We start from the raw sequence: 13,983 nt of genomic DNA, 5'->3' as shown, positions 1-13,983 counted from the left end.
AATTTGCACAGAATCCATATTAAAATAGCCAGTTTATTCTCTGGACAGGGAAAAATATTTGGCGGTTTGAACCAAGCATGCAGAAATAGACGCCGGAGATAATGAAGGCCAATCGAGTCATAGCAACTCCTCTGCCAGTCCAGGTAAGAGAACACCATGGGGGAAAAGATTTATATGAATTGACAACTGGAAAATTGAAAATCCACCAATTCTGTTACGGAAATAGATAACTAGATCCAATACTGTGTTTCTAGTCTCACAAAAAGAATTGTTAGGGATAGGCTCTGTACTCCAGTATAAGAAAATATAAAATATATAAATAAATCTACTTCATCCTATAAGCTTAAGTTTTTAGGACAAGTAGTGATTTCAACATAGTATCAGAGCAGAGGTCCTGAGTTCGAATCTTGTCTTCGCACTCTTTAACCCCATTATTAAATTTTCACATGTTGGGCTCACCAATTAAAAGAAAAGTCCGACCCACATGTGAGGAAGAGTATAAGAAAATATAAAATATATAAATAAATCTACCTCATCCTATCAGACGAACTCTGTCTCCGCACTTTTTAACCCGGATATTAAAAAATTTCATATGTTGGGCTCACCCATTAAAGCAAAGTCCGGCCCACATGTGAAGGAAAGTATACGAAAATATAAAATATATAAATAAATCTACCTCATCCTATAAGCTTAAGTTTTTACGACAAATGGTGATTTCAACATCCAGAGTGCTCCATGGCTTGACTGAGGACTGAGTTACCTAGCTGGCTAGTGATGAGTTCACCTTGAATTGGAGGGAGAGCTCATTTCTGTGGCTAGAATTACTCAAAATGGGGAGACTCTTCTGGACTTAACAGAAGACCAATGTGCAGTTCAGGGCAGGGCAAGTTCGCTTGGAGGATTGAGGATGATAATTGCTTTTCTCGTCAAAAAAGTCCAGAACTACCTCAAGATACTTGGCCATGTTTATGTGGAGTAATTTGACCATTCCGAAGCATGATTTTGCTGCTTGGAGAGCTGTGTATGGAAAGTGGTTCACTCAAGACTTAGCTATAAGATAGGAGAAGAGAGCTTGCTTCGTTCAACATGCTGAATGAGGGAATGCTTATCATTCGCTCCTCTCTTGTTTGTATGCTAGTTGGTTATCGAAAGCAATGCTCCTCAAGTATGCTATGAGTAGTTCTCATGTGCAGAAAAGACGAAGAAGTTGGGGCTACTCGCATGCTTCTCTTACGAAAGATAAGTCATTAGGCTGGTTGTACATCTGCTTCTGTATGGCTTGCTTTGACTCACTTGGGAAAAGTAGAACAAGAGTATGCGCAAAGCACTTGAGCTTCAGATAGTAGGATTTGGATCGATGCCTGATTAAGTGGCACTGCCGACAGAGGGGAAATTTGAAGAATCTTTGAGAATGATGAGCTGGATGCCCTTCTTGATTGCATGAAGGTGATAAAAACTCCCGGTCATCGAGGGAGAATTATGCCAAATTGGCTTGCTTGGATTCTTCTTTTTTGAAGGAATCCTGCTGTCTTCCCTTCTGTTTATAAAGTAATGGATGTGTATTTGTTCTTGGCTGTCTAAAAAGTAAAAGAAGTTGATCTATCCAGTAGAAATCCCCGTGGCTTGAAGCTTTTGCCAAGGTTATCCGAGGTTCGCCGTAGGAGGAGTTTGTACTTGCATTACGGTACCATCTGCTGATGGGACTCTAGGTAGGTTAAATAAATTATAGTTGATGCCCAAAGATAATGCAACTCGATCTTATGATTGCCTATTAATTTTCAATGCTCAGCTGTACTCCAGCCAAACACATTTTAGCAACTGTGGAGGAAGGGTGGTATGTTAACCATCAGCCGAAAAAGCAGTGCACGTACATAGGGGGTAGATATTTAATAATTTGATAATTATAAAGTTTTCCGTTATCTTTGTGCCTAGATTAAGAGAAAGTCTTGTTGACGAGTATGACCTAAATCTGTGGAGCATTGCATACTCGGAAACATGACAAACTCCCTTGCATTAGTATCTTTTCCATGTCTCGAGCCAACCGAGAAGGATCTCTGTCTTCCCCTTCTCACCGGCCGCCGGCCGCCAGAGCAGCCGCCAGCCGCCGCTACTCCATAGGCCGCACCAACACAAGCCGCTGGCTGGGCCAGCGTCAGGCCATCGACCTTCCTCTCCTCTTCCTTTCCTCCCCTTTTTTCTTCCCCTTCTTCCTTGTTTCTTAGCCATTGGGATGAAGAAAACTCTATGGGTCGTGATTGGGTATTGTTCATTGGGCCATATACGTTGTGGGCTGAATCCATCCATCATGGGTTGAGTTGGCCCTTGTTCATCTATTGTGGACCACACTCATCTTGGGCCCTGTCCAATTAGGTTGGGCAGTTTACCCATTTGGATTGTGTTGGGCCGTTTATCCATTTTGGTCATGTTGGGTTGTTTATCCATTTTGGCCATGTTGGGTTGTTTATCTATTTGGGCCATGTTGGGCCGTTTATCCATTTGGGCTTTGTTGGAGCGTTTACCCATTTGAGTCATGTTGGACCGTCTATCCATTTGTGCCGTTTATCCATTTAGGTTCTGTTGGGTCGTTTATCCAATTAGGCAGTATTCATTTTGGGCCCTGTTCACCCATTGTAGGTCGTATTCATCTTGGGTCTTGTCCAATCATTGCGGGCTGTGATTATTTTGGGCTCTATTTATCCACATGGGTCGTGTTCATGTTAGGCCATATTGGGCCCCATTCAACTATTGTGGGCCATGATAATCTTGGGCCCTAATCATTTATTGTGGATACTAGTCCCTGACTTTCCTTTAATTGAGTAAATCTAGCCCTCTCCTCATGGTTGACCCAGACCACACAAATTGAGCCCAAGACCAAGGATCAGACCAAGTTCATACCTGAGCCAAGATTCTCTGTCGTCCTCCTTTTTCTCTCTCTAGACAGGCTTAGGGATCCTAGTGTAAGTCATGTTCCTTTTGTTGCTCGGATCCAAGTTAACCTAGTTTGGAGACCCTGAACCACCCCGGTAACCGGGCAATAGACCGGCCCACTGCTTTAGTCCCAACTAAATTTGACAACTTTTGAACTTCATCTGACCCATTGAATCCTTCTGGCTCAGATCGACCTGGGCAGTTGAGCACAATTATCCGACCGACCTGATAAGAGGGCAAAAGGTTGTTCTCCACCAGTATTTAATTTTGACTTCTGAAATGATATTAAAATTAATAATATTTTAATGAAATTAAACGGGTGCACCTAACCCATTTGTTTGAAGTGGGATTTAAGCAAAAAAAGTGTGTTTTCAAAATTATTTGGTAAAATAATTATTAGTTGATTAAATTTTGATATATATTTTGTATTTAATTAATCGGGTCAGACATGTTAATAATCATTTTGCATTTATGTTATATGTTATGAAATCTGGAAAATGCGACTGGGTAAATTATGAAAAATCTATTTTGTATATATATATGTATTCTTAGCATGACTATGATCTGTTCTGGCCTTGCCAATGGAGATTTTTTGTTGGCCCTATCGACTTGTATCTGTGAGAAACTGGTTTCGATACCACGCCACTGATGATTAGAATAGTGGATTTGGACACCGTTGCCACTGATGGTTAATAATAGTAGATTTGTACATCGTTGCCATCGGTGGTTAATAATAGTAAATTTGGCACTTTGTGCAACCCATGCCACTGGGTTACGTGACCACAGCCTATTGATGTTGAAATTTTGGTATCATAGTTTTTGTGAAATGATAAAAGCTTCAAAAAAAAATATGTTATTTGTGGTTTATTTTTCAATCATTATTTTGTGTTTTGATTAAATATCTCGCATGCTTTGACCCCATTCTAGGGTATAATGTTGCTTACTTGGCTAGTGTACCTCATTATCATAATTTTTCTATTTTTCATATCTAGATGCATAGACGCCTGATCGCTCGGAACTTGGAGAGTGCGCTAGATTTTCTAATGATTTATTTAATTATGGGCATTTTAGATAGACTAGTTAGAGTATTTGATTTATGTTGACATATGGTATTTTGAAACTTTGGAAGATTGCATTGAATATATTTTTATGGAAAAAAATATTTAGAAAGTTGTCATTGCTTTGATTTGATCTACAACCTTGCATGTCTGTACGGTCCGTCGTGCAGGCGTGCGGCATCTGCCGTGCTCCAGGCTCGGGGCATGACAGGCTAGCTGGCCATTGGCCCCAAACGAGTTCACGAACCAGCAAAGGAAGCTCGGATTCACTAGGGTTTAAGCTGGAGATAAATGCCCTTGATCCCCTTAAGTCGAGGGTCCTCATCAAGGGGAGCTCATGGATGTTCTAGCAGGCATTTGGGTATGAGAACTTGCCAGGTTTCTGCTATCAATGCGACAGAATAATTTAAATTAGCTAGTTGTGTCCTTTTTCTCTTTCTTGAATTGTTCCACCCTTAATTTTGGTTATTACAATTTTCTAATTAGGTATAATAAACTATACATCTCGAGCCAACATATTTATGCTATAAATTCCTATTTTTTTCTTTATTAGTCTTGTATTAGATAAGATTGAGAAAGTTAGGATGAAAATAATTTGGACGTCAAAATTCTAAATTAGGAACTAGCAATGATTGGTTAATTGTTATTGCCAATGATTGGTTAAGGACAACTTGGTTTCATATTAATTTTAATTAGACATGTGTTAAGTGTGGATTAGTAGCATCGTAGCTGAGTTATGGACAATAGATAAAAATTATGGTACATGATCACCAGTATATATTACTTTTGAATTTATAATGTTGGAATTGTATCATTGGATTTTGATCAATGAATTCAGTTTGCATGAGATGATACTATTTGGTATGAGCATATTTATGTATTTATTATATGTGGATATCTCCTATTGAAAACATGACCATATGAACAATGATACTACTAAATTGGAATTAATTGGACAAGAATAATATCTAATGATCTGATGGATTAAAAATGGTTTGGACTAATCTCGTCATGTGAATAGCCTCCACAAGTTTATGCATAGGATAGCCTCGACGAATTTATGCGTAGCATAATCTCGATGGGCTTTAGCATGGGATAGTATCTACAAGTTTATGCATGGGCTAGCCTCTGTGAGTTTATACTTGGAAACTTTATTTATCAGTCATGGAGAGGGGCATGATTTTGGTCAGTCCAAAGCTGAAAAATAAATTATTATAGAACTTAGAATTGAGAAAAAGAGGAACGGATGATAAGACACAAAAAACCAATGTTGAATAAAAGGTTTTACTTGTTGGTATTTGTAATATATATCTCTTTTGATAAGACAGATATTTGATATATATTTATCGGAATATTTGTCGATTTAATTAAGTTGTGCTGGATGTTTGAAAAGAGATTTTATAATTTATGTTTTCACTCTAATATCGTTTATTGCTATTTTCTTAAGATGTGTGGAGATTCTGACTAAGCTGCAATGCTCACACCACCTTTTTTTTTTCTTTTTTTTTTAGAATTGCAAGATGCTTATTACTTGATTATGGTTCAGGTCATGGATGAAAGAATAAATAGATGGAGCATCATTGATACTAGCCGAATAATTGAATATTGTACTTGTATAAATTTTTTTATTTATTATAAATTAAAATTATTATTGTTTACGGATATTGGAGTTATAATAAATTATCAAACTTTATATGTTTTCAGGGCGACCGTATCATTTGGCCGATCCAGTTCATAGATTCAGGGTGCGACACATAATTAAATGGTAAGCCATCAATTCAAGGGCACACCAAAACTTCAAGGAACCTGCATGCACTTGTAATTGTAGTCCATCGATGTTTGCAACGTCAACTGTTTTTTATGAAATTTGTCGCATCAACTATGCAAAGATGTGAAATTTAGTACTTACTCTCCACTGGCCGGCAGAACTTTTGTTGGACTCTTACAAACAATGACGGGAAGAGTAATGTGATCCACGCTAAGGCTGAAAGAATGAAAAATACTAAACTAACAGATTAATAGTCCAAAAATATCACCAACTCCTAAAAAACTTCAGTCACCGAACCCTAGTAAGCAACTGATCTCGTACAACAATCTTGACTTCTTTGGGCTCGTTTGGTTCGCGGGAAACATTTTCCCCCCTAGGAATATGATTCCAGGAAAACAAATTTCTAGGAAGAGAATACCTAGAAAAGTACTTTTGGCATGTTTGGTTGATCATGGGAAAGTGACAAATTTCCAAAGTGCTTATGTTTGGTTGGCCATCCACTTTCTTAGGAAAGTTATGTATAATTCCTATTATGCCCTTAATAAAAAATAGGTTGTTAATGTCTCTTTAATGCTTCTTTAATGTTGAAGGGATTTTTTGGAAAAAAGTAAAAATTGAGTGATTCCCGCCTCATTGGAAAGTAACTTTCCCATGTTTCTCATGGGAAAGACTTTTCCATAAAATGTGGGAATCATATTCTCATGGGAATACAACTTTCCCTTCTCTCTCCTTTGAAAACTCCAACCAAACAAGAGGCATTCCATTACTTTCCCGTTGACCACACTTTTCCTCCTTCTTTTCCCGCGAACCAAACGAGCCCAAAGGAGTCCCACCAACTTGAAGAGTGGGAGCCACTGCAAGAAAGCCTTAATTGGTGCCGTGCGATTGCACCCAAATGCGCCGTCAAGCCGTGCCGTCCAGCCGTCGCATTCCATTACGTGTTGCTCGAGAAAACTTGCATGCACGGGTCCAATAATCCAATTCATAATAAACTTGACGGTGTAGCCATCTGGTGAGCAGACTTGATAATTAAATTGATGCCGGCCTGAACACTTCTGGACCAAGTCTTGGATATCCAGAGCTGAGGTAATTGGCCTGCACGATAATTCATTAATTGCATCCGTTAGTTACAATGCTGTGACCCAAAATTTGAGCGTCTTCCTCAGAAATGCTTCAGATCCTCAGAGGAATTGGAACCTGTTTTATGTCGTGGACTCGAGGCACTACCAGCCTGTTCACGTAGCCATTGGTTTCTCAGCTTCCACCGGAGACCTTTACATGTCGCATAGCATCTACTCCTGGGATTTCAATTCCTCCAATTTAGGTTCTCAAGGTCCTGCTCCCAGTCCAACTAATGAAACTTTTGAAGCCAAGAAGAAGAGTAGGAAGGGCCTAGTGGCTTTTTCAAACGAACAAACTATTTACGAGGAGCTCATGTTTGGCTTGAAATTAAGCTAGATATTAGTACATGAATAAGTTAAACATGAATTAAATTTATTTAGCTCAATATAAACAAATTGAACAAAGACTAGATTTGCTTCATTCAAGTCTAGGTTAATGTAGCTCAAATCATAAACAAATAAATATTACTTACTAATTTTTTATTGATAAGAATCAATTGATAGTTAGAATCAATGGGCGGCCTTAGCCATAAGATTTTAAAACTAACAACAACAATTTTATTTGACGGTGAAAATTATGGCCAATGGATTATAGATTTAACAACTTAAGATCACTAGAAATCTTCAACCTCTCATTCTCTTCGCGACACCACCCCATCCCTCTCTTTTCCTGTGTCCAATTCTGTGTCTCCCTCTGCCCCCGCCTCTGCCTCTCCCCGCCTCTCTCTCCCCCCCTCACTCCGAGTATGCTCTCTAAAAGGCTCAAAGACATTATTCCAAGAAAGTCCCATTGTGCCATATGCCATCCTTAAGTCGTTCTTATAGCTTCCATGGATCTCTTATAGTTTCCATGGACCTTCTCAAGATCCTTCCAAGCAAATGGGTCTCTGCAAGTCTGGTCCTCTCCACATCTTAGTTCTCCTCCTTTTTCAGTTGTCCATCGTGATCCCTCTTGCAAGCCCACTCTCCTTCAACCTTACTGGCAATAAACTGGACAAACCGAACATAAACTTCTCTGGCGACGCCTACTATCACGGCAGCATCGTCGAACTGACCAAGAACCAGATGGACTCTCCCCTTAACTATAGCGTTGGAAGCGCCACATATTCCGAACCGGTGCCTCTCTGGGACAAAGCTTCAGGGACGCTTGCCAACTTCACAACAACTTTCAGATTCTCTATCAACGGCTTCGGAAATCAGCTAAGTGCCGATGGGCTTGCCTTCTTCCTCTCACCCTTCCCTTTTGTCCAGGACCCATCGGCAACAGCCGGTAAAAAGCTTGGACTATATAAAAATAATGGCAACAAAACAGATGAGAACAAGGTCGTGGCTGTCGAATTTGATAGCTACATGAACACTGATGTCAACGATACAAGCGCCAACCATGTGGGCATCGACATTTGGTCGATCTTTTCCCGAAAACAAGTGGACTTGAAGGCTAGCCTCAGAGAGAATGCACAATTCATTGCATCCGTTAGTTACGATGCTGCTGCTCAAAATTTGAGCGTCTTCCTCAGTAATGCTTCAGATCCTCGGAGGAATTGGAGCTTGTTTTATGCAGTGGACTTGAGGGACCACCTGCCTGAGAACGTAGCCATTGGCTTCTCAGCTTCCACCGGGGAACTTTACGAGTCGCATAGCATCTACTCCTGGGATTTCAATTCCTCCAATTTGGGTTCTCAAGATCTTGCTCCCAGCCCTGGACTTAGTCCAACTAATGAAACTTTCGAAGCCAAGAAGAAGAGTAAGATGAGCCTAGTGGTGGGGCTTGCTTGTGGCATTGGGATCTTGCTATGTGGGTTGGGTTTGGTGTGTTCCGTAGTATGGCATAAGAGGGCTGGTGGAGGGATGGAAGCACAAGAAGCACAAGAAGAAGAAGAAGAAGAAGAAGAAGAAGAAGAAGAAGAAGAAGAGAAGGCTCTTGAATTGTCCATCAATAATGCATTCGAGAGAGGTGGCGGCCCTAGGAAATTTTCTTATAGTGCACTTGCGATTGCAACCAGAAATTTTGTTAAGGAGGCAAAGCTTGGGAAAGGGGGTTTCGGGGAGGTTTACATGGGAGTGTTGGATGATACGAAGCAAGAAGTGGCAATCAAGAGGATTTCCAGAGATTCTAAGCAAGGGACAAAGGAGTATAAATCGGAAGTCACGATTATAAGCCGGCTGCGGCATCGCAATCTTGTGCAGCTCATTGGCTATTGCCATCAAAGAGGCGATTTGTTGCTTGTCTACGAGTACATGTCGAACAAAAGCCTCGATCGCCATCTATACAACGAGGAGAGATTGCTAACATGGCCAGAGAGGTACCAGATCGCATTCGGCTTGGCCTTGGCACTTCTCTATCTTCACGAAGAGTGGGAGCAGTGTGTAGTCCATAGAGATGTCAAGCCGAGCAACGTGATGTTGGATTCGGGGTTCAATGCTAAACTCGGTGATTTTGGGCTAGCAAGGCTTGTGGATCATGATAGTAAGATGCAAACAACGGTTATGGCTGGGACGAGGGGATACATCGCACCTGAATATGCTACCACAGGTAGGTAATATTATAATTCTAGCTGCTCTTTGAGGGCTCTCTGGATGATTGCTTTTTGGATGGAAACTATAGAAATAGATTTTAGAGCTTTTTCGGCACATAACTCCTAAATATTAGAATTTGTGTGAATACCCTTCTTAAATTGATATTTATATGTATATCATCATCAAACACTTGTTTTCTATGCATACCTTGTATACCTTTCTTTTTCTTTTTTCTTTGTAAGTATTTATCCATGCCATCTAACATCGTTAGTAGTTTAAAATTGAAATGACGAAAATACCCTTAATGGGTAAACTTGTAAAAGGAAATGTTTATAGGGGTATATGTGCAAATAGCAATTTCGAACGGTATTCATATAATTTTATATATTTAGAAGAGTGTATATAAAAAAAAAATAATGCCCTCTAAATTGATATTTGCATGCATACCCTCACAAAATACTATATTTGTATGAATACCTTTGACATAGCAATTCAACTGACGTGATTAGCCAAAATCATATTGATTTAAATTAAAAATTAATTAAAATTATGAGAATATCTTTTTATTTTTGAAGCGGAAAACAGGTTAACATGTCTCACTAAAAACTAATATCTCTACATTCTTTAAGAAATTTTTCGATCTCGCTCGACCCTCTCTTTCACTTCTCTGTCTGAAATTAAAACTATTTTCATGACTCCCTTCTCCACCATAGATAGACCTTCATTATATTCTTTTTTACATGAAGATGACAAGGTCTTGCATTTGGCTTTATGAATTATTTAATAAAAACTTTTGTGAGAGATTTGCAACATTTATCTTTTAGTGTATAAGATTTGCAATGTTTTAGAGTTGGAAAATTTTTCTTGTGTAGACTTATGGCTGATTTAAAATTACTATGATAAGATAGGCCCCGTACACTACATCTTTTTTTTTCCTTCTAAAAAATTGAAGCTGCAAAGAAAACGGCTTAAGGTACACAACATAAGGGGTGGCCTCCTACCATATGGCCATGGAGGTTGTTAATAAGTCTGAAGGGTTCGAAGTCCTTCAATGATTTTGCTTGAGGATGATTGGTATTACTTTTCTACTTATGAGCATAGTAGAAGCAAAGAAGTTTGATCACTGCAATCTATCGTATGCCTTTAAAAAATTATAATCCTTTTCTATATTCTTATACTTACTCTCATATATATATCTATAACAATAAACATTATAAGCTATGTTTCGATGAAATAAAATATTTTTATGGAAAACATTGATAAGTAGGCACTAGACAAATTCATATGTTAAAATAGATTGAAATAGAACAAAATAATATTAGAATTTTTTGCATTTAAACCCTCCTAAATATGTAAAATTTTATGAATACCCTCACAAAGTATTATTTACATATATACCTTTATAAATATTTTTTTGCATATCTACCTATTAGGAATATCTCAGTCATTTTTAATTTTAAACCACTAATTTTGTGACAGTATTAGATGGTGTGGGCACATATGCAGAAAAAAAAAAAGTGAAAGGTATACAAGAGAAACAAGTATTTTATAAAGGTATACATACAAAAATTAATTATAAAAAGATATTCATGCAAATTTTAATATTTAGAAGGATATGTATGCAAAAAAATCTTAAATTTTATTTATGCTAGGCAGAGCTGAATTGCTGATCATGGCTAGGCCTAGACCAATGAAAATGGCTCTTGGAGCCCATGGCAGCTCTATGGTCTAGGCCTATCATGTGTAAGGTCCCTTATCAACTCTACTATAAAATGGAGCAATCACTGATATCCCAATTTTATCAATAGGCAGGCTCAATTTTAGCTCCCAAAAAAGTAATTGTCTAATTTGCGGAAAATTTTACCATCAATCTTCTAGCCCTATTGTATTTGAAGAAAAAGTAAAACACCTCTACTTGCATGCTAGGAAGTTAAAATTCAGCCGAACTTATGTGTTGTGACTGATGTTCATTAGGCATAAATATATTCCTACCCATAAATTTATGCCTGGAAAAACTAGGTTAACGAAGTTTCTTCGGTCAAGCTTGTTTAACCCATTAGTGAATTGGTCCAGCCTATACAGAAGGCTATTAATTGCTCAAACTAAATATCCACCCTGGAGGCTTACTCCATCAACTGTTGTACCCAAGCTAGCCAGGCTCAATATGAAAACGCTTCACGACAATATAAAGTTAGGATCATAGTTGACCTGTTTAGCCGAGTCTGCATTATTTTAATTAACTTAAAATTAACGATGATAAATATAAATTATTTTTTGCTAATCGAAATGTATCATACTATTTTACAGGAAAAGCTAACAAAGAATCAGATGTATACAGCTTTGGAGTTGTTGTACTAGAGCTTGCATGTGGTAGAAAACCAATTGATTTAAAAGAGAAGCAAGACAAGGTGAATTTGGTAGAGTGGGCTTGGGAGCTTTATGGCAAAAACATGTATTTAATGGCAGTGGATAAAAGGTTAAAGATGGAATTCGAAGAGAAACAAATGGAGCGCTTCATGATTGTAGGGTTGTGGTGCGCCCATCCAGATTACAACATGAGACCATCAATAAGACAAGCAATTAACGTTCTCAAATTTGATGGTCCACTACCTGATCTGCCACCTAAGATGCCTGTAGCAGTGTATTTTCCTCCAATGGATATTTCTAATCTTATCTCCGCATCATCATCATCCGGCGGACCTCCAGTTAGTAGCTACTCTTCAAGCTCCAACTCAAACATGGCCAGGAGTTATTTTGAACAAGAAATTGAAGCAGGTTTTAGAGATTGAACTTTTTTTTTGTTCTAGGAGGTTTGATATGTTATCCATTGGACTTGCAAATTAGTCTTATATGTTTATCATGGAACATGGTGAGGATATTGCTTCTTAATGCTATCATGTGTTCTGTACTATCAATTTTCCAAACTTTGTGATGCTTTTTTACCCAATTTACTGCTCAAGATGCCTATAGCATTGTGGCGAGTCATCTTTAACACTATTGGCGGTGCTTCGTGCAAAAGATATGTCAAACCATGCTATTGATGATTGTGGGCATGTCAATGTAAGTCCAATATTTTTTCCTCTGCATAATGGTAAGTATTATATATATCATTATGCTCACATTTGTTTTCATAGGAAACAAATATGTCTGCATATGTTACATGTGTTCAAGCATGTGTGGCCAACAACTATATGTTCACTAAAATTGTTAAAATCATATGATTGATTAGGATCATGGTTGATTTGTGACTGATTGTGCCAAACTTAGTCGGCCTTACTAAACTTCACCTTGATTAATTTGTGATTGATTGTGTCAAACTTAATCGGCCTTACCAAACTTCATCAGCCTCCTAGTCTATATAAGGGCTGCTCCTGTACATTATAACAGACGAGCAGAAATATAATTCTCTTCTCTAATTCTTCAATTTCAACATGGTATCAGAGCCACCGATCACACAACCTGTTGTCGTCCTCTCTTTCGCTTGTTTTGTGGTCGTCATTGCTCGTAGATCCTCTATTTCTTCTGCCTCATTTGGAGGGTAGTCGGGGCTCCGACCTCGGCGGCTTTCAAAGCCCCCTTCTTCTCATTGAGATCCTGATAAAATCAAAGTCTTCTTTCTTTCCTCTTTTTCTCTTTAATTATTTTTTGTTATTTTCTCATTATTTTCTGTTTGGCTTTCAATCAAAAACATTAAAAAAAAAAATTGGGCTGTTATGGGGGTGCTGTACTTTACGTGGAAGGGGGGTGGCTATAGCGTTCTCTCTCTTTTCACGTGAGTGTTGCTTCACATAGGGGCTCAGGGGGTTTTTTAGGTGCTATTCTTCTCCCCCAAGCCCAAAGAGAATTCTCTTCCCCGTGGGCGCTCCATCACGTGGGGGTTCTCTGGCGGTTTTCTTCCCAAGCCGAAACTAGAGAAGAAAGAAAAAGAGAGACCTCTTCTTCCCGTGGGTTCCTTTGTTCTTCCCGGTGTTCTCTAGTATCCGGCGGCTTCCAAGGCAAGGGGGAGAAGGATCTCTGCCACGCACCACTGTCGACGCCTCGGAACTCTTTTTCTTCCTGCTATCCTCGCGTCCGCCGTCCGCGGCCTTGATTCCACGTCGCACCGCCGTTCGTGGTCGCCTCCATCATCAAGCCCGTCCGCACCATCAAGTTCGAGGTCGACATGAGGGACTTCTCCACCTACGTCTCCACCGACTTCCTCCTCGGCCGTGCCTCCATCCCTCCGCGCGCATGAAGGAGCACAGCAATCGGGCCATGGCCTATGCGACCCACATGAAGCAGCTGGGCCTCAGCACCGGACCCACCAACGCTACCCACTCAGCTCTCTTTCTCTGGGCCCCATGGCCTCAGAAGTGCCGAAGCGGGCGAGCCCTTTCCCTCCCTCACAGGGCGCGCATGTGCTGGTGGACCAGGGCTGTTAATGAGCCCCATATTGGGCTCGGCTCGGGCTCGGCTCGTTAGTCAAACGAGCGCAAGCTCGAGCCCGAACAGCTCACGAGCCCAAACGAGCTCTCGTCTCCCACTGAAAAATCTTATTTCAGCACCATAATTCATAAAAATCTGACCACATAGAAAAAAATAGCTTGTTATC

General features: G+C 39.5%; 1 pseudogene across 1 annotated transcript; it reads left to right on the top strand.

Moving 5' to 3' along the window:
• Nucleotides 1-7,754: 7,754 nt before the first annotated feature.
• On the top strand, nt 7,755-12,181 carry LOC120112723 (L-type lectin-domain containing receptor kinase IX.1 pseudogene; annotated as a pseudogene). The gene is made up of 2 exons (XR_015975924.2): nt 7,755-9,408; nt 11,700-12,181. The product of XR_015975924.2 is annotated as an L-type lectin-domain containing receptor kinase IX.1 pseudogene (transcript).
• Nucleotides 12,182-13,983: the final 1,802 nt, after the last annotated feature.

The sequence above is a fragment of the Phoenix dactylifera genome, chromosome 2, assembly GCF_051530095.1.
Source record: "Phoenix dactylifera cultivar Ajwa chromosome 2, Ajwa_hap1_PhDact_Kaust_v1.1, whole genome shotgun sequence".
In the NCBI taxonomy this organism is placed as follows: domain Eukaryota; kingdom Viridiplantae; phylum Streptophyta; class Magnoliopsida; order Arecales; family Arecaceae; genus Phoenix; species Phoenix dactylifera.
This window is presented reverse-complemented; position numbering and strand designations above follow the sequence as displayed.